This window comes from Dermacentor andersoni, unplaced genomic scaffold, assembly GCF_023375885.2.
Source record: "Dermacentor andersoni unplaced genomic scaffold, qqDerAnde1_hic_scaffold ctg00000033.1, whole genome shotgun sequence".
Lineage (NCBI taxonomy): Eukaryota > Metazoa > Arthropoda > Arachnida > Ixodida > Ixodidae > Dermacentor > Dermacentor andersoni.
In genome coordinates, this window is record NW_027314755.1 from 2,056,733 (window position 1) to 2,069,028 (window position 12,296).

Genomic DNA, 12,296 nt, shown 5'->3' on the forward strand with positions numbered 1-12,296 from the left:
CATTAATCTGGTACAGCGCTGCCGTGAGAAGCCAGTATTCTGTCGAGATGAAGACTCACCCACGAGTGTTTATGTAGCTATATTGTATTGAACACACGAATTATATGCGAGCTCAAAAGTGTAAAGAGCAAGAGACAACTGTCGAAATTAGCAGTAACAACCCTCAGTGTCCCCGGTCACCGTTGTCTGTTTCTGAATTTCGTATGAAATATGGATATCGTTACAGCAAAATCGATGGTCTAGCACTCCACGATGTACCTGTCGATGGTAACAACACTTTTGCTCATCTAGAGACGCGGTGAAGTGAAAGCGCATCGTGGCTTTTAAAATGCAAATGTAAACAGCAACCCAGACAGCAATTTACACTCTTGACATAGCTTCAACATATGCCAACAGTGATGTTCGGCGTGGTGCAGTGGTAAGATGCTTGCCTCGGAACCTTCAGGTCCAAAGTTCGAATCCTAGGCAAAAAACACTTTTTTTTCTACTTTTATTTTTTTATTTTATTTCGTTTTAATAATTTTAAATAACCTTAAAATGACCTCTGTCAATTTTTAATCAAATATTGATCAGGAACTACAGAATTTTCGACTACAGGGCGTCACACTACAGAGAACAGAACGACAGTCACAACGTCCCAAAATACGACAGACTGAAAATTTGCTGTTGTGTTTTTCAAGTGGGTGAGACGTCTATACGGCGTATACGCAGATTGCTGTCCTCTCTATTAAAAGCAACGTTGCTGAAACACGTCGTACAAGACGCTGTACGACTCGCATAAAATCGAAATACAACGCCGTCACCATCCATGAGATCACCGAAAGCACGGTCGCTTTCGGTGGCGGCCTACAGATGGCAGCACAGGTAGCGCCGGTAAAGTTACAGGTGATATTATTTTGCCGTCCTCAGTTGTCGCCACATGTGAGTGCTTGCTGCATTGACGCCGTCCGATGTAGTTGTTTAATCGTGTGTACGCTGTGCCGAGAGAAATTGTGGTGCATTTTGTATGCATTGAGAATCACAAAACCCCTGGGACCGCGTAATGTAGCCCGCAGTATCCTTCCTGTGGTGCGCCGATGTCGAAGATATGACCCTTCGCGCTTCCTTTGTTCCGGGCTCATGAACAGGATCTCCTCCTCTGGCACTGTCGCATCGTATCGCGCTGTACGGAAGAATTTGGTGAAAGTTGTGCTCTTACGTCCTGTAGTTGATCCGCAATTCAACAGTGTGTGCGCCGGAAGGACCGTTGGTGCAGTCGATGCCGCGGCACCTGTGACGCTAAAAGGAGCGTTTTCCGAGTACGCCTAGAAAGGTAAGTCCGGCGCTTGCGCGCATTCTTCCTGTCTATGGTTCGTGAAGTGTGCGTTGTTGTACGTATCGCAAGATCCGTACAACAACCGGATCCGGATTTGTAAAGCAGCAAGAATTATAAATGTGCTTTTCAAATGGTTGTTCTTCATGTCGCAGTGCACATTTAGCAAAAAGTTCCATGGAAATTGCCCTAAAACGTATTCATGTTACCAACAGCTCTATCTGTGGTTTATTTACTTTCACCTATGAAGCACGCTAGCGCGGGTGGTTCTTTCATCTAAATGGGCACAAAAATTCAAGCAAAGAAAGTTACTGTTTGTGTACATAATTTTTCATTAAGAAATGGTATAGTCATTTCTAGAAGTAGTACGTCGATGTGTCGTCGTCACAGCTAACAGCTGCGCGAGATAGCACCCGATTTCTTCGTCGACGCATGGCCAGATTTTTAGCTTGTATGGAAATTCTTCTGTTTATAGTGTGTCGTCAGATGACGTGTATTAGTGTCCTGTGTGTTTTCGTGTACTTGTAAAGGATTCCGATCTAGCAGAGAAGCCGAAATTACATAAGCAATGTTTCTTTTTAATCGAAAAATCTTTCTCTTTTCTGTATTGTCTCTCCAGAAATGAGGTGGTCTGTTGTAATTTTAAGCGCATCGTCCTTTGGGAGCAGTGCTTTGTTGCGCCGCATAGACAAGTTAGGTTTTGGAACGCTTTTCATGTCCTAAGGAATTTTTTGATAGTACAATTCACATTTCACGTTATACAGCTGTACGTTTGTGTGAACCTTTTCATAGTAGATTCATGTTCTCTACAGTTCGATTTACGTGTTATTTAACCGCCTGTGATGTTACAATCAGATATTTGCACAACCAGTTGCAGCTTCATGTAACTGGTTGTATGAGACTTTTTTCAAAATATGACGTGATCTTTTTATATCACAAGTTTGCAGTTTCAGCAGGGATTACAATAAATAAGTATTTATTATTGTTTAGGGATGGCAAGATTTTGTGAACCAGAGGCACCTCCACATATGCACCTGCGGCATTTCTGCAGCCTCAACAGCACGGAAAAGTACCTGATGTGCATGCTGTGACAAGGTGTGTGCAAAGCAGTTGCTGCCACTTACAAGAGCTGCAGATTTTGTTGGTATCATCCATGTTTGGAAACTCCTGAATTTTTCGTGGGTTTACAAATGTGGGCTCATTTTACAATTTTATTAATGTCATTTTAGAAAGACAATGAAGTTGTGTTGGTTAAGATGTTTTAAAGCTGTTGAGAGATTGACGGTATGACATTGTTAAAATGCATGTAAAAAATTAATTATAATGGTACTTGCACTGCTTTATTATTAGCGATGCAATATCTCTAACGAGAACATCAGAGGGGCACGTGCTTTTAGGAAGTTTAGTCAGATAAATTCCTGAAGCAGCGTAAAGCTCTGTAATCTAAAAAAAACTGTTGTCAGTTACTGGTTTCAAGTTCGCTGCTGCTTTTCGTGCTGCACGACAAGTTAAATAATGGTTGATAATGTGTGTGTGACGTAATAGTTCTGCGCAAACACACGAGGTGGAGAGAAGTAATTAATAAAGGGAAAATCAGACATCCACCCGCTCGTACCATTTGCAACAAAGGAAACCTGTATGTGTTCCTCAAAAGGAAAGCCGCACAGTTGAAGAAAAATTCGTCCTGGTCCGGGACTCGAACCCGGGACTACCGCCTTTCCGAGGCAGCCACTCTACCATCTGAGATAACCAGCTGGCTAGCACATGGCAGGGCGAAGTCGAATTACTTGACAACACGAAGCAAGGGTTTGACATAATATTTTTTTCTCCTTTATTAATTACTTCTCTACACCTTGCGCATTTCCGCAGAACTATTACGTCAGACCCTTGCCTTTGCTTCATGTTGTCGACAAATTCGACTTGGCCCGGCCATCTGCTAGCCGCCTGGTTATCTTAGATGGTAAAGCGGCTGTCCCGGAAAGGCGGTGGTCCCGGGTTTGAGTCCCAGACCTGGACGGTTTCTTTTTTTCAATTGTGAGGCTTTCCTTTCGAGGAATCCGTACGGGTTTCTTTTGTAGCAATTGCTACGAGCGGGTAGATGTGCGATTTTCCCTTTATTAATAATGTGTGTGTGTATGCAACAATGGGGGTGCTGAGAGCAAGCTTTAAAATAATGTGTGCTATGTCCCCAACAAAGAATTTAGTGTCTGCAGCATTTTTACAAAATATTATGTTCACAGGTTGGCAGGTATGACATAATGTACAACAATAATGTACAACACTTTTGCTGTAGATGCATTTTCATAACGTCCATTTTCTGTCTACTTGAATCGTATATTTAGAATTTGGCCCACCTTCAGTTTGATCAAGTTACATAGGTAGCCCCCTCTGAGTTAAATATAATTAGGAGCTATTGTAGATATGCATGATATACCTACTCACTGTATTGTGACAGATATTTTTAGGGACTGTGTTGTGAGGCATGCTTTACCTGTATGTCTTGCTGCAGCTTGCCCGACAAAAGCATAAATGCTTTGCCCACCTTTATTATTATGCTTTCATGTAGACTTCTAACATCTGTGCCCACATAGACTCCATGTTCTTAATTACATTTTTCTAAGTATTCACTGTTGTGCATTACATTATTGTGTTACATTACTGTGCATTACATGTTTTTCTTTGTTTTATTTTGGAGGGGGTATTCATTTCTATAATAGTACAGAGAATAGGAGTTCAAAACAAAAAGCCACGAAAGGTGGCTTAAAAGTGTATGAAGCTTGGAATTCTACATTCCATCCCCTAAAGCGCTACCAGTAGTAAAAGATTCCTAATTGTCTTTTTTAGAAGCTAGCTGCCAGATACATAGTCCCATTAGGAGAGTATGTTGTTTTTTCTTCTTTGGTCTGACTTGTTTTGTTGAATGTTCTCCTTGTTCAGAATTTGTTTTCTTGCCACCTCATGCAATACTCCAACTGGAGCCTATGAGCTATGTGTATAATAAATAAGTAAATTCCTAAAGCATGCAACAAACCATGCAGCATAGCATTTAAATGTTGCCAGTTTATAATGCTTCTTGAGTGCAGCGCATCATGGAGCTTGAGGCTGATCTCTTCAGATGTAAAACAAATTGCAGGGTATGAAAATGTGGTCCTACAAACTGCTGGTTACGCATGTCAGTCAGCCTGTTGCAGTGGTCACAAGTGAGAATGTAACCAGAAGCTGGGCGTGCTCGGCCATTTTGCATATGGCACAGGATAAAGCTTCACCTCTGCCATTGCTTCTCTTATAATAATGGCCTCCGAGTATACATGCCGAGTTATGCTTCTGGGGACACCTATTAGTTAACCTTATCAGGTAATACCATTAGCCTTATGGGTGCTATAATGTTGCAGTGCCTGCAGGATGGCCAGCATTACAACACATTAAAATTATTGTACAAGTCATGCAATGGTATCGGGATTGGCCCACCAAGTGACAACCTTTAATTACACTATACCTGGGATCAGCTCACTCAGTCAGGGAGACATCCATGCATAAGGGGAGGGGTATGGCAAATAGAGGGCGTTCGATTAATCTTTCTCACATAGATGGCTGATACATATAATCTTTCTTAAATTGGATGCTTTGTTGCTCAAAGTGAAGTTACTTATGGGCATAATGTCAGCATTTCGATCCTATTTATGCTTAACGAAAGTTGCTTTGTTCAGTGTCACTTTTTATATTGTTTCGCTTGTGATTCTAAGCTCACTTGTTTTATAGCTGCTGTAGGTATGGCTGGACCTGGAGAAGAAGTGTAAGCAGACCATGCTATGTTGCTGATCTGCGCTGATCTCCACATCCAAGTTGGTCCCGCGACAGTTGGGCACCATTGTGCCTTGCTTCATTGACAAGGTGATATAATATGGTGAGCTTGTACTTCAATATCGGTATTGAAAATTATGTTAAGGAAAAAAGACAAGGATTGGTCTTTATGATAGATACACTCATGTTCTTTCTTTAAGGTGTTCTTTTGACACTGTTCTGCATGGACAAATTTTTAGAGAATTATAACAGTCCTTTATTGCAAAGTGCCATGGCGCTAGTTTATGCGTTAAACTAGCACTCTTTCACCAAAAAAAGCCTTATTTATCACACAATTCACAAGGAAAGAAAGGAGGCAACAGGACAGAGTGCTACTAATAGTTCAGTATTATTGCTCGCACAGTGATATTGTGCAAAAGGTGAAAGGGGGAGAATAGATCTGAATACATGCTGTTCGCACAGAAACATGGTGAGCGTGACACTTGTTTTACAATGATAAGAAGCAGTCTCACTGTCTAGTAATTCTCTGCATGGGGAGCTAGCGCTAGGTTCCTCGTCATACATATAAGAAAAGCCTCAGATATCTCTCCAGCGCTTTTGTCTTTATATTTTGTCACGATCAAGCAGCTTTCAAACAGGTGCATGTGCGCCGAGAGCAGTGCACTACCACTGCTAACTGACCCATGCATCAAGTTTGCTTGGTCACGCTGCCACTCATTTATACATTGGCCGGTTTATCCGATGTAGCCTCTACTGCACGAAATGGTATGTGATAGACACTGCACCTGTGTACTGTACGTGCTTTGTTACATGATTTTTTTTTCAGAGATAGTGATGCAGGCCTTTTCATTATTTACATGCCTACACAACAAACCAAGCCAGCATGAGGCAACTGTTCTCGGCACGAAACAAACTTGATTCGTTAGTTTTCGTTCATTGGTGCGATCACACTAAGGCAGACAAACTTGTAGGCTGTGCTTCTGCAATTTGTACAGCACACTGACAGCACTGGTGTGGGCCTCATCTGTGGGCTGACTTATGGCACCTTCTACAGCGCAGACCACTTGTGTTGGGCGAGGCACCAATGTTGACGTTTGTTCCCTTGTGCAAAACAGCAGTCCTAGGTTTTGAGCAGTTGTAGGAAGACAAGGTAAACACAACTTCCATGGCTTGAGTGGGCTCATTTCTCTTGGGGCATCTAGCTTTTTTTCTTGCAACTGTGCAGAGGTGCTTCCCTAGAGTCTGTGTGAAAATGGCATAGAGTTGTGCATTCGGGAACTCCTGAACAATGATCTGCTATAGTTAGGGCTTTGCGAAAATGCACTGTCTACCAATTGGTAGAAGGTGCATTATTCAGCCACTGATTTCCTGTTGGCATGCTTGCACTCGTGCTGTCAGTAATTTCTTGGCTTGCCGAATTATCTTGAGGCCCCACGCTGATGATGCTACCGATGTCGTCATGTGCAGACTTTTCAGGATGAGGTTTTTTGCTTTGCAAATGTTGTTGAAAGGTAGGTGGTGCTTACAGGTAGCTATTCTAGATATTAGTGGAATGAATTGGCCCATCTTGCTTCATCAAGCATCGTCACGCCGACATCAGTTGCACAAACAAAAAACCTGGCCTACTCGCAGCGTCGTGCACGAAGAAACAAACAAATCAGCTGCTGGATTGTCTTGACATGGCATACTAAGCTGAGACCGGAACTGCTGTAGCTACAAACCAGGCAGAGACGATGATGATGAGCAGGGATTTGCAGTAGCGCCACTTCGTGGGGCAGCAAGGAGGCTCCGTTCAAAACAAAAATGTCGTTCAGCAAGTAGAACCATGCAACGGTCAGAGTCGGTGCATGGTGCTCTCGATCAAGTTGGCTCAAGGAGTGTCCGAAAAATCAGACGAGAGGTTGCAAGGCGACCGAACTTTCGGAAGTTGTTATACATTATGGTCCATGGGGAGAATGGCGGTGCCGTGAAGCAGACCGAGTAATCAAGTCCGAATTTTCGGAGTCCGGAAAATCAGTCGGCGACTGTACCTATACCTATGTGTCTATGTATACCTAGGTGCAACAGTGTTTGCTATGATCTGTGCAAGAATTGCTGTTGCCCGTAATGCCCAACATGTCGGGTGTCAAGTTGTAAAATACCTTGCAAAAGTGATCTACGGAAAAATACCGCTTCTGCTATATTTCGCTTTTGCAAGAAATTTTGCGGCTGCTGGCACCTACCTTAAAAGGCTTTATATATGGTCTTCGCATGGCCAGGGCCTTCTACTTTTGTGAGTTTGCTTATCTCGAAATTTACCCCGGTTTTTATAACTTCAAGTTGGCGGGATCCCTAGTCTCCTTTAACGTGTACCCAATAGACCTTACATTGGGGTTTTGGCATTTCCCTGCCATCTAAATGCAGCCATTGTGGCCGGGATTCAATCCCACGCCCTCTGCCAGAGCAGCGCAATGTCAAAGCCAGTACACTACGGTATTTTGCTGGCAGAAGGGTTTAGTTTCTGAATAATTTATTATCTCAACCTGTCGGTGTTGTTTTTAAAGGTATTTCATGTTTGTATTCTGTTGCTTCAATACTAGTAATTATTGCTAATCAAACGATGTGTCCATCTTTTTCCTATAACACTTGCTTCAATCGCCTGCTAATTATGACAGCTTATTCTCCCACAGTACTCCATGTTCCCTTGAAACATAGGCATTGCATGAAACCACATATTTTTCAATAAGATTTATTCATTATCTCCTATGACCGGAATGCTGAACCTTTCTTATCTGTGGGAACATAGGCGAATTTGCCTATGTGCCAACCTGTTGCATGAGTCAAGATAAATTATTGGCTTTACTTTTTCAGGTGCCCTGCTCGCTCTCACCCAAGCAACCCACTCCAGCGGTCTTCTCTTGGCAGACTGGATGCATCGAAATACCGTTAGAAGGTCCAATAAACAGTGCTTGGGACATTTATGACATGCTTTTTTTTAAGCCGGATGACTTCAGGCTTAATGAAAGCTCAAGTTGGTGTACAGAAATACCTATGTAAAGTATACTTGTCTTTTTCACTTACAAGTACATGCCAATACTTTGCCTGACATTTTTCACCCCAAAATTACGCTTTACTGTGGATTTGTGAACAAACCATTACAACAAAAAGCACTGCATTAAAACGAGTACAAGTAATCGAACAAATACTAAATCTGCAAGAATTACATTTGCATACTAGTAGTAAATATGAAAATGAGGTACAGTCTTCTTCAGGGTGCATTTTCTTGTAGGTCATACATAGAGAACGTACTCGTGGGTCATACAAAACTTGTTCATGATGTATCACATCAGTGTTGGTAGTGCTAATCAATTTATGCCGAAAATTGTGTTTATCTTCGTATCAAGCAATGTACCAGGCAAACCTACATGTGAAAGTGGCATTCTTGTTGCAAACATAATGCAGATCTACTTCTCTTCAATGCTGATCGCAAATACACAAATGTACAAAATAGGTTTAAGAGTAAATTATATTAAGCAACATCAATCCATTCTGAAAGGACCAGGTATGAATGCAGCAAAATATAGGTCTGAACAGGGGCAAACAGGTCTGGGTTAGATAGGACGGGATTAAACGGGTCAGGATTAAACAGGATTTAAACGGGTCAGGATCAAACAGGATTTAAACGGGTCAGGTTTAAACAGGATTTAAACGGGTCAGGTTTAAACAGGAATAAACAGGATTTAAACAGGTCAGGACTGAACAGGATCAAACGGGGTCCCGTTCCATAACCCTATTTGATGAAACCCGTTTGAAAACAAATAGGATTTTCTAGTAGGGTTAAGGTTCATTAAGGAGAATTAAGGTGGATTAAGGTGCATTAAGGGGATTATGGCGGACTATGATGGATGAAAGTTAATGAAGAAGACTTAGGCAGACTCGCCGTGGTTGCTCAGTGACTATGGTGTTGGGCTGCTGAGGAGGAGGTCGCGGGATCGAATCCCGGCCATGGCGGCCGCATTTCGATGAAGGCGAAATGCGAAAACACCTCTCTGCGTGGATTTAGGTGCACATTAAAGAACCCCAGGTGGTCGAAATTTCTTGGTCCTCCACTACGGTGTGCCTCATAATCAGAAAGTGGTTTTGGCACGTAAAACCCCATTTAAGGATTGATGTGTATTAAAGAGGATTAGGGTACATTAAGGAGTTTTAAGGTGAATGAAGGTAGATGAAGGAGGATGAAGGTACATTATTGTGGATTGAAATGGATTAAGGTACATTAAGGAGGATTGAGGTGGACGAAAGATTAGTATGGATTAAGGTTTATTACAGTAGGCTTTACAACCTTAGACCTCCTTCATCCACTTCAATCCTCGCTAACCCTACGTAATCCTTGTTCGTGCGCCTCAGTCTTCCATAATCCACCCTTTTCCACCCTAATCCATATTAATGTACCCTAATTGGTCTTAATACTCCTCCATCAACTGTAATTCACCTTAATCCACCCTAATGCTCCTTCATCCACCTTAACCCTCTTTCATACATCTTAATCCTCTTTCATGTACCTTCTTCCACGTTTATCCTGCTCATCATCATCATCATCATCAGCCTGGTTACGCCCACTGCAGGGCAAAGGCCTCTCCCATACTTCTCCAACTTCCCCGGTCATGCACTAATTGCGGCCATGCCGTCACTGCAACTTCTTAATCTCATCCGCCCACCTAACTTTCTTCCGCTCCCTGCTACGCTTCCCCTCCCTTGGGATCCAGTCCGTAATCCTTAATGACCATCGGTTATCTTCCCTCCTCATTACATGTCCTGCCCATGCCCATTTCTTTTTCTTGATTTCAACTAAGATGTCATTTACTCGCGTTTGTTCCCTCACCCAATCTGCTCTTTTCTTATCCCTTAACGTTACACCTATCCTTCTTTCCATAGCTCGTTGCGTCGTCCTCAATTTGAGTAGAACCCTTTTCGTAAGCCTCCAGGTTTCTGCCACGTAGGTGAGTACTGGTAAGACACAGCTATTATACACTTTTCTCTTGAGGGATAATGGCAACCTGCTGTTCATGATCTGAGAATGCCTACCAAACGCACCCCAGCCCATTCTTATTCTTCTGATTATTTCCGTCTCATGATCCGGATCCGCCGTCACTATCTGCCCTAAGTAGATGTATTCCCTTACGACTTCCAGTGCCTCGCTGCCTATTGTAAATTGCTGTTCTCTTCCGAGACTGTTAAACATTACTTTAGTTTTCTGCAGATTAATTTTTAGACCCACTCTTCTGCTTTGCCTCTCCAGGTCAGTGAGCATGCATTGCAATTGGTCCCCTGAGTTACTAAGCAAGGCAATATCATCAGCGAATCGCAAGTTACTAAGATACTCTCCGTTAATTTTTATCCCCAGTTCTTCCCAATCCAGGTCTCTGAATCCTGCTCAATACACCTTAATAGACCCTAATCCATCCTAATCCGTCCTAATCCATCTTTATCGTCCTAATTCACTTTAATCTACTGTACTCGTCCTTAACACCCTTTCATCCACCTCAATCCTTCCTAATTTCTGTTCATGCACCTTAATCCACCTTAATCCGCCCTAATCGGTCTTAATACGGCTTCTTCAACCATAATCCGCCTTAATCCACCCTAATGTGCCCTAATACACTCTAACCAACCTTACTTTTCCTTAATACAGTGTAATCCCCCTTAACCCTTCCTAATCCACCTTAATTCTATCACTAATGAATCACTAACTGCCTAATCATTCCCTTGTACAGAGGTGAACATGCTTGCGTCGTCTCTGGCCTATCTTGGGTAACGTTATATTTTCTGTTCACAACGCGACCTTGAAAAAGATGTGAGACTTTCGCTTTAAAACTTCAAGAAAAGAAAAACAATGTGGACTAGCTAGCGCTCATCACCCGCAATACCACAGGTATACATGCCACTAATTTTTTCAGGGTTTGCATTCATTCTATCTGACTGACGCACAGATCGAGGTAAGCTAGAAATAAAAGCTCCTCTACCAGCCGCTATTTCAATTTTCAGTAAAACAGGCAGCCGATCCTGACAATCGCGAAAAGTGTGATGAAGAGGCTGTATCTTCGCTCATAATTGCTCACAGCGGAAAGCAGAATCTACCAAGAATCTTTCAAGAATCGCTCTTTCAAGAATCCATATTGCTGCGTTTCCGACTGAATAACAGCAGTTGGCGACGCTCGAGGTGTGGGGCCGTGACAGAACATTTAGCATACTTATGACAAACCCCATTTTATGTAACGTACAAATTACCGCAACCAAAACGCTGGTGAGCAGGCCGGAAGAATGAAGAAAATGCAGCATTACGGGACGCTTTGCTACGAGCAATAAGAAAGACGCCTCACCTCGCAAACAGCGCTGTTCTTTTTCGTAACAAAGTTATTTCGGCCAATATTATGCAGCCACTGCTTCCTGCGCAAGCCGTCACGCTTTCGTTGCGGTATCATAAAAACGGCAAAACCATCTTCAGGCTTCTTGCTGCAGTTATGTTCGCAACAGCACGGCATAACGCTAGCACAAGCGCAGGAAACAGCGTACAATGTTCGCTACACCGAGCTAAAGCGCCGAGCCAGCCGAGCTGATGAGAAAAATGGCGCGAACGAAAAAGAAAAACACGAGCGAAACGCAACATCCGCGCGTTTCTACGAGCAACGGCACGAACACCAATCGTCGTTCAGAAAAACGGGGGCAAAAGTGGTTGCCGCGGAGGGGACGCGCAAGTAGCGAAGAGGAGACGAGGAGGTCGCGCGGCGGCGGCAGAGTTCGAAGAGTAGCGGTACTTTCAAATTATCAAGGGATTTTAGGGGCAGCAACTGCGCATTTCGCGGCCGTTTGCAAGCGGAACGCATGATCGCGGCTCAATCTCGCGCGCCATGTAAGGAGGCATGCGAGAAGGCAGCGCGGGAGGGTTGGGAGGAAGGCGGCTTCGACTCCGGCAACAAATGTGCCGTGTGCGGTCGCGCGCGCCGTATCTTGAAAATATTCTGCTGACGGCTCATACCTTTGTGCGCGCTGTGTGTTCGCCGCTTTTGCGTTGAAGCGGTAGACCACGCGAAGGTTATTTCGCTCGCTGCTGCTGCCGCGCTTGCTCACACCAGCGTTCTCCCAGCAAGTGTGCGCGCTCGTCGAGTGTAATGTGTTCATGTTCGCTCGTGCGTGCCGACACCAT

General features: G+C 43.4%; 1 long non-coding RNA gene across 1 annotated transcript; it reads left to right on the forward strand.

The window, feature by feature from the left end:
- Positions 1–407: 407 nt before the first annotated feature.
- Positions 408–8,144, forward strand: LOC126517803 (uncharacterized). The gene is made up of 4 exons (XR_007596283.3): positions 408–1,312; positions 2,303–2,407; positions 5,072–5,216; positions 7,964–8,144. It is a non-coding gene; the product is annotated as an uncharacterized lncRNA (long non-coding RNA).
- Positions 8,145–12,296: the final 4,152 nt, after the last annotated feature.